Here is a 9,618-nt window from a genome sequence, read left to right on the forward strand (position 1 = left end):
GCATTGAATGCGGTGGGTGGGCAGTCTACCAGTGGAAGACTCGCGCCCGCGCCTGCGCCTGCGGGACACGTGGCGCCCCCGGACCCCGCCCCGGCGATATGTTGGTTTTACGCGCGTGGGATGTCCGGACGGACGCGGGGAGGTCTCGGACCCCTATGGGGGGTCCGAGCCCTCTGCTGTTGGCGCGGAGCTTCCCCTCCTCAGGGACACGTAGCGTCACCGGACCTGTCCTAGAGCGGGGAGCGGGTGCGGGGCCATTGGCCCGGTGAGGTAAGAGCCTGACCCGTGGGGCCCGGCTGCTCCGCCCCTTATGGCGTAGTTACGGATAACTATGCGAGTCCTGCCTTGCTGTAGTAGGAGTGTGTATCCCTTCTACGGGGTACCGACAACTTGTCTGTAAATCGCGAGACGAATCTAATGAGCCTAATTAATATGTCATTAGAGGTTGTTTACTGTAGCATTACTGTAGCAATTTAGCGTCTAATTACGGCCTAATTAGGTTCATTAGATTCGTCTCGTGATTTACATGCAAATTGTGCAATGTGTTTTTTATTTCGTCTAGATTTAAGTCTCCATACGGGTGCCGGAAAAAAAAATTGGAACTTGGGAACTAAACACGGCGCAGGAGTGATTTGAGAGCCCATTTCCTGGCCGGGGAGAGTGATTTGAGAGTCCATCTCCTGGGGAATACGTACTCCTACGCTGAATGATGTGCCGCTTCTGCATAATTTTGCTTGCGCGTTCTGTCAGATGCAATGCTAATGGATGGACGGATTAGAGTGTGTGTGTTTTTTTCTTTCTTTTGTGGAGAAGAGGGTGAGCAAATGTGGACCATGGGTGACAGGTGGGCAGTGGCATTTGTGGGCAGGACGTGCTTGGGGTTTGGGAATCATTCAGGTGCGGATGACCTGGATCAGCTGGATGTAGTGATCACCACTGACGAGACAGATTCAGAGCTTTCCGATGAACACATACACTTATCTTTGTTCTCACTCGAATTTTATTAGTGTTTCTTTTTTATGATTTAGGGGAAAAGAATGGTGTGGGAGCTGTGGACCAACGCACGTAGACCTGTTTGGCAACGAATGAACGTTGTATGTGCAGTAGGACATGCTTGGAAGATTTTTTTTCTTTTTTTTTATGCGAGATGCGAGATCTGAAGATTTTCGAAGTGCATGCAGATGCTTAGAAGAGCAACTCAGTTTCAACGGAGTAATATCTTTACTGAACAGCTGATGAAAAGCCGGCTGCCAAGTCCTAACCGTCAGTCAGTGCGGCCGCTCAGCATTCCCAGCTTGGAAAAAGAATGCAATACTGTCTCGCAGCTAGTGAAGGTGATGACTACTCGTATATGCATGCAGGCACCAATGGTGTGTGTACACTGTACACACTGTACCTACTGCAGAGTCCATTCATATTTTTTTAAGATACTACGTTTAGGACAAGATAATTAGTTTGAAAACGCTAATTAGGCAAACGCTCATCAGATTCTGGATCAGTAAACGTGCGTACGGCACTGTAGTCTGTACACTGGACTCAGATGTGTACTACAGCCGCATGGGCTGATCGGAGCATGCGTGCGTGGGTCGGTCGACCGGCCTGGCCGTGGCCGGCCGTGCGGCGCCAATATAATGGCGGTGGCGGACGGCGGACGGCGGCCGGGGCGGACAGACCGGGCCGGCCGGCCGGCGACCAGTCTCCAGCCAGGGTCTGGCGCGCAATAAAGCGCGCGCAGTGAGTTGGTAGGAGGAGTACGCCTGGCCGGCACCTGCTACGCCCGCCCGCTCGTGCGCCGCGCAGGTGGCAGCAGATCGACGGAGAGCTTTGCCACTGCAGCGCGGCAGCAGCCATGGATGGGCTGCCTGTCCTGACCTCGTCTTCGTCTGATCGGGTCATGTGCGGCTGCAGTGCGGCCGGCGTCCGCGCCGAGCCAAAAGCCGAAAGCGGCGGCGGCGACCGGAGAAGCCGGGGGCCCGGCCGGCCAAGGGGGCCGCGCGTGCGCGGGGGCGGGGATCTTCTGCGCCGGAGTAGGAGCGCTTTTTTCTTTTTTATATTTTGAAAAAAATAAAAAATTTAAAAATATATGTCTGTTTGAAATATTTAAAAAATACCACCCGGTCGCCCCCCATAGGGCCACAGGCCCTAAGTGTTTTTTTTTCTTCAAATTCGCAACGAGGTCCCTGAAAAAAAAGGGGCATGTCGCCCCCCCAACGGGCGACAGGGGGGCTGTCGCACCCCCCGCGGGCGACAGCCCCCCCCTCGGGCAACCGGGGTAACCCTCCTTATATAAGGATCCAACCCCCATTCCCTCCTCATTTGAGCCCGAAAATTCCACCAAAAATCCAGAAAAAAGAAAGGGGTGAGGAGAAGGGAAGCGGCGAAGCCCTGCCAGATTCAGCACTTGTGATCTGCAGGTTAGTACATTTAATTTATATATTTTTCTATTTAAGTACTACGCATTTAAGTAGGAGTAATTTAAGTAGGGGTGAGTAAATTAATTTAATTAGTGCTATGGTAGAACCATTTAAGTAAGAGTTTAATGATACTTTAGTTTGTAGTTAGTTGTAAATTAGTTTATAAAATTAGTACTACACATTTATTATTATAATTGCAGTACTATTAGAGACGTGTTTATAAATTAATTATGATTTAGAATAGAATTTGGCATATGAGTATAGAATTTGAGTGTCATCACGTAGTTATGAATACTTATACATTTTAGTTGAATTTCATACTTAGTTTTTACGGATTATTGAATAAGGTAGTGAAGTAAAGAGTATAACTGGATAAGTATTATGTGATATACAGATATGTCGAGCAAGATGCAGTTTCAAGTATTTTATGGTGACTACAATGTTTTGTATGGGGCAAATAGAGTAGATCTTTCTGCCTTTAAGTGCACATCTAGCGCCATAGATAAACCTCTGGAAAGGAGTTTTGGTTCCATATGTAAGTGGCTGCAGCGTGGGTTCCGTGTTGATCCGTTGACACATGTGATCACCGTCCAGTCTCTTGTAAATTGGGAGGTAGAAAGTGAATTATGGGAATTGATGATGATACACAGCACTGATGACTAGCAAAAGTACATGCAAGTAGCTCTAGAGCGTGGGTGGCCTCTGACCATTCTTGTTCAAATCCGGGAGAAGACACAAAATGAAATCCAACATTGTGCAGATCAAGGAACTCCGAGTATTCGAAGAGAGACCAATTATGTTGAGCAAGATGAGTCAGAAGAGACAGAGAACCAAAACATGAGACCACAGGGCCTTGCTGATGAGGGAGAGAGGATACATAGCATTGTGGACGAGATGGAGGCAGAAGACCAAACCACAATAGAGATGGAAGAATATGAGGGCTCATCTGATGACGAGCAGTACTCATTGCCAAAAGAGTGGAAGAAGCATGGTTTTGGCAGTCATGTCGCAGAAGATGTACGAAATCAGGAGTGGGAGTACAGAGGGAATGAGGTAGTGCAAGGTGCAACATATCCAAACATTGAAGCCGTAAAAGATGCTGTGAGACTATGGGCAATATCATTGAAACGAGAATTCAGAGTCGTAAAGTCTGGCAGTAAAGAATATGAGGTGAAGTGTGTGAATGATGGATGTCCATGGCGAGTACATGCATTCAAGGGAAAATGGAAGTCGAACTGGAAATGTTCCATTGTGACAGACCACACTTGTTTGCTGTCAGAAGTTTTTCCATCGCATCGCAATATATCATGCGACTTTGTTGCAAAGCAAATATATGGGTTTATTATGGACAACCTAAATTATGAGCCAAAAATGATTGTTCGACACATTGAGCAGACTTACCAGTACACCATCAGTTATTTGAAGGCATGGCGGGCTAAACAAAGGGTGTTCGAGATGCGGTTCGGCACATACGGAGCATCATATGATAACCTACCTCGTATGTTATCCCAGGTTGCTGCTAGAAATCCTGGAAGCTTTTATGACACATACCTCGTACCAGCCGTGACTAGGGGGCAAAGAATTATGCAACGAGCCTTCTTTTGCATAGTTGCTTGTGTTAGAGCATTTCAGTGTTGTCTTCCGGTGATCTGCATTGATGGCACATTTCTTACTGGAAGGTATAAATGTCAGATACTCACCGCAATCGGGGTAGATTGCAACAACCAAATAGTTCCGCTCGCATTTGCATTTGTTGAGAATGAGAATTTAGACAGTTGGTATTGGTTCCTTGAACGAGTGAAGGTTCATGTTGTTGCTGCATGTCCAGATGCGTGCCTTATTAGTGATAGACATGCAGGTCTGCTGCAATCAATACTGAAATTGCAACGTGGAACTGCGACAACGCCTCTATTGTGGCCCGATGTCCAAAACAGATGGTACATTAGGCATATGGGTGCAAACTTTTATGACCACTTCAAGAACAAGGATCTTAAGAACCTGTTTAAGAGGTTGTGCATCCAAAATCAACAGAGAAAATTCAATGCATTATGGCAGATGCTTGATCAGTTGACTGCAGAGCTAGTGAAGGTAAGGGCATCAGGAGCAGGCACGAGTCAGGCTGTAGAGGCTAGGGATTCAATTGAGAAGCCATTTTCACACTGGATTCGAGGTGCACCTAAGGAGAAATAGTCATTACTTTATGATACCAACGAAATACGGTATGGTATTCAGACAACGAACCATGCAGGGTGTTTCAATATGGTTATGCATTCTTGTCGTGCCTTTCCTCTTGTGGGAATTGTTGAGTTCATCATGTATGGGTGCATGAAGTATTTCAGAGAGCGTTACACGGCTGCAAGCATAAACATCAGCAACCCCCAAATTCAGTTTTGCACAAGAGTGACACAATATATGCAAGAGAAGATTGAAAAGGCCAAACTGCACCGCGTCATATCGACAGGTACAATGGAGCATCGATTTGAGGTTCTATGCAAGGATAGAACTGGTCGTGGTATCCGTAGAGATAGGGTGGTACAGGAGAGTTTGATTACAGTAGATGGCAAAGCCTTCTGCTCCTGCATGAAGCCTAAGTTATTGCATTTGCCATGCTCCCATCTCATTGCGGCATGTGCAGATTCTGGGTTGCAGCCAGGAGTATTTGTTTCACCTTACTTCAGCAAGGAAGCAGCTGTATCCACCTGGGGACATGAGGTATACGGAATTGGAATAGTGGGGCCTTTCATTCAGGATAATGAGAATAAGATGTTTATCCCTGATCCAGCCACTAAGAAAGGCAAAGGCCGCCATCAGACACGTCGTATTCGGAATGGTATGGACGAGTCCGAACCAAGCAAGGCACAAAAGCGTTGCAGCCAATGTGGAGCATTGAGTCACAACTACAAGAAGTGTCCTCAGAATGCACTTCACGATGCTGATGACGTCGGTCCTTCCGGAAATCCCAGAGATGGAGCACCTCCTACGTTCAGACGAGCATCGGCGAGAATTGCACGTGGAAGGCATTCGGTGTCATGATCCACAAGTGTATTTCATTATTTGTAATATGTAGTAATGAAATATTGCAGGTATGTAATGAAATATTATTGTACCTAGGTGTCCAGTTTGTATGAAACATATATGTACCTATGTGTTCTCATATATTTTTTAATGCAGGTATGGAGATGGACTCCTTGCTAGACCCAGTTATCGACTCGAGCCACAGGTCTTACTTTGCAGCAGTTGAGCACCGAGCCCTAGAGGTGCTACGTCCTCGTCCACCCGGAGAGGCGATCTCTATACACCACGATTGGTGTGACAGGTATGTAATGAAAATTTATTGTTTATCACTTATGTATTCGTTGGTATTCCTTTGTTTCGACAATTTTGTTTATTGCAGGTTACGTGAGGCCGGTCTACTGACTCTGAGCCGTCTTGTCGAGGTTGGGCCTATTCAGCTCGACCGATCCCTCCTGACGGCGTTCGTTGACAGATGGAGGCCGGAGACACACACGTTCCACCTCCCGTGTGGGGAGATGACTCCTATGCTGCAGGACGTGGCCTACCTCCTCGGCCTCCCTATCGTCGGGGAGGCTGTAGGTCTGCGTGTGGTGGCGGCCTCGTGGAAGGATGACCTGGAGGCCCGTTTTGCACTGGTTGACCGCGTGGAAGGAGCAGGTCCGATCAATCCACACCCGCGAGCAGCAGGTCCTTCGAAGACCTGGTTCCTACAGTTTACAGTACATATTCATTCCATATTTAAATTTAATTGTTACAATTCACATGTTCCATTGTTAGTTGAAACCACTAATCTTAATTGTTTATGCAGCCTGCCCTGTTGGCTGCGGATGCCGATGAGTACAGTATGACCAGATCGCTGGAGGCGTACCTACTTTGGTTGTTTGGTTACATCATGTTCCACAACACTCATGGCAACTCGGTCTATAGGATTCTCCTTCCGTATGCACGGGAGATTGCGGATGGGGACGAGGACGTACCGCCCTACAGCTGGGGTGAGGCGGTACTTGCAGCCACTTACTGTGGACTCTGCGACGGCTGCATGAAGACACATGGGAACGCAACGTGACCCCGATGTCTTGGGGTATTCACAGCTAGGAGGAGCACCACTTGGGATCTCTCTGCAGCAGACACCGCAGCCCCTTTCGCGTCCTGAGCGACAGGTGAGGTCTCCGGATGTTCTCACCTACTCCGAGGGCCATGTCCGTGCCCAGCAGAGGGCTAAGAGGGTCCGACGCCCTAGGGGTGGTTAGATATATCTGATATTTGTATCTCTGATGTTTATTTGTAATGAGATAGATGTGGACCGCTTATTTGTATCCGATGTTTATGATTGTGCTAGTTTACTTGTCATTTGTTTCTATAGATACTATTGATGTGAACTTGTTATGTTTGTGGGTTCCATAATGCTCGTGAAATAAGGGAAGTTCTTGCGATTTTTTCCGTGATTTCATGAAGTTAGATGCGGTAGGAGTTAGCGGCCGAGATCCTGCCGACGATGATGACGACTACACGCTCGAATAGCTCAAAATAGGAACCATAGTGTATCTAGCTGCGAGTACGAGATCACAGGTTGCCACTGCTCAGCACGGCGATCACGGGTTTCCCAAATGTCGCATTCTTTGCCCAGACATACGTGACGCAATAGCAGTGTACTTCCACCATTTCAAAAAGATGTGACAACACGGCAACCACACCAGCTCACCTTCAAAGCAGTCTCTCTGGCGAGGACGACAGACCTGTCATTCTACAGCGCAGGTCTATGGCGTGTAGTGGGGAAGGCGGCATCTAGGCGCGATCGACCGAGCGGCAGTAATGCAGCGCTGTGAGTCTGCATGCACAGAGATGCATCGAGTAGTCATTTCGAGAATCGAATCTAGCTTTTTCAGTGTTAGGTCAGCTAGCCTCTTCACTGTGTTGTCATGTAGGTTTTTTAGGTGCATTTACACTCCACACTCCGGGTACCAGACCTTTGTGCGCCTACAAATACTCCGAAGTTTGTGAACTCCCAGCAGCACTTAAACACCAAAACTCATTGTATACCCAATGTCTGGAGGTGGGTCTAGTGGGAAGAATTACTACGGTTTTGGGAAAGGAAAAGGGGGAAGAAAGGGAGACCCCATAATATGGGAGGGGCCTCTTGGACCTGATTCCTTTCCGGAACCAGTGTTTGAGTTTCTGCCACAGCACAAGAGTGAATTTACCAATGAAACTCCTCTTCGACAATACGATAACCATAGAGAACCGTGGCCAAAATGCAGACATGGTGAGAACTGCTTAGTGCAAATGTGCACCGACAGGATGGATAGTGGTCGGCGTTTCTTTAAATGTCCACACGCATGGGTAATACTCGGTTGTTTCATTTCTTTATCTTCAATGAGACACCTTACATGAAATTTGTTTTGCAGTCTTCCGATGCTCCAGAAAACTGTGGTTTTACTAGGTGGGTCGATCCTGCACCAATTGATTCTGTGCAGGAGTTCATCGAGTACCTCCAGATAAAGATCTTTGATCTGGAATGCAAGGTGAACCATTATGAGGAAGTGAGCGAGGGTAACAAAGACGACGAAGTTGATGATACTAGCAATGCTGCCGGTTCACAGGATGAACCATGCACTATTCCTTATTGCAACTGCCCATGTCACAAGAAGAAGGGCCCTGTGCCTCCGGCACCATCGCCCGCACCACCTGCAATGGGTGCATACTGCGGAGAAGGCTCAACGCAGTTTGCTATGTGGGGGTACGTCTACTAGGACTACCCTAGTGGTAGTGACTTGCTGCATCGTTGTGTTTGTTCTGTTTTTTTTTAAATTACCTAAGGCATGTTAGGTTAGTCCGGAATCTGTTTACCGTAGTTTGCAACGGGTTCTGCCATGCCACTGCATGTGTGATGTGTGTTTCATTATCGTTGTATTATGATGTAAAATTTGATGGTTCATATTATGTAATGCATTTCTTAGTTCTTATTTCTTATCGTTATATTAATTAAATGTGTGCTTTTTAGTATTCTAGTCACATGAAAAGCTCCGAGGGCCATGTCCGTGCCCAGCAGAGGGCTAAGAGGGTCCGACGCCCTAGGGGTGGTTAGATATATCTGATGTTTGAATCTCTGATGTTTATTTGTAATGAGATAGCTGTGGACCGCTTATTTATACACTTCAACGTTCGCCTCTGATCACTCTCGTATTTTCCATTACATACAATAGATGGTATGTTTATACTTCGATGCTCCATTACGACTAAGTACGATTCAAACTCGACATTATGTACATGTCCAGTGAATGCAAGTTTGGTACGAGACATCCATACAAGCATAATACAACATTAACAATACTAAATGCGAATACATCTTAAACCGATGAACATCATATATTATAGATCATGGCATGAAATCATCGAGGTCGTCATCCCAGTTGACAGATGGTAGTGCTGCAGGTGGTGTAGTATGGCTCGACGAACCTCTTATCTTTCCCTTTCTCTCTTTTCTGGATCTACGTTCATGTACAGGTGGAGGAACATCATGTGTTGGAGGCCATGGTTTGGGGGGCATGAAGTCATCCATGTCGTCATCCCAGTTAACACAAGTTTGTGCTGCAGGTGGTGAAACATGACTTGACGAATCTCTTGCCTTTCCCTTTGTCTTTTTTCTGATTCTAGGTTCATGTAAAGGGGGAGGAACATCATGTGTTGGAGGCCATGGTTTGGGGGGCATGAAGTCATCCATGTCGTCATTCCAGTTAACACAAGTTGGTGGTTGAGGTGCTGAAGCATGACTCGACGAAACTCCGGGCATCTGTTCTTGCGCAGGCCAAGTACTATCACCCGAAGATCTTATCCACCTCCTTCGTCTAGTTTGCGGCATAAGTCCACCGAAGATACATACCTATTTACGGAAATTTGGTATCGTTTTGTTAATCAACTCCGTGTCCTTGGGGTAATCCTAGCATATAATTAAAAAACAATGTTACTGTTTCATAAATATGGATTCGAAATGACGGACGTGATTACAACTGAATGAGAGTTACCTTAATGTGCATCTCGTACACCTCTAGCCGCATCCATATTTTACAAGAACTTTGTAAGAATCCAATGATATTAGAATGTTTCGCTAGTTCACATACTCTCATGTATATCTTCCGACGTTCTAGCAAGTGTCCCTTTTACATCTTGCGTCGTAATACCTCGAAATAAT

The sequence above is a fragment of the Panicum virgatum genome, chromosome 8N (genome assembly GCF_016808335.1).
Source record: "Panicum virgatum strain AP13 chromosome 8N, P.virgatum_v5, whole genome shotgun sequence".
NCBI lineage: Eukaryota > Viridiplantae > Streptophyta > Magnoliopsida > Poales > Poaceae > Panicum > Panicum virgatum.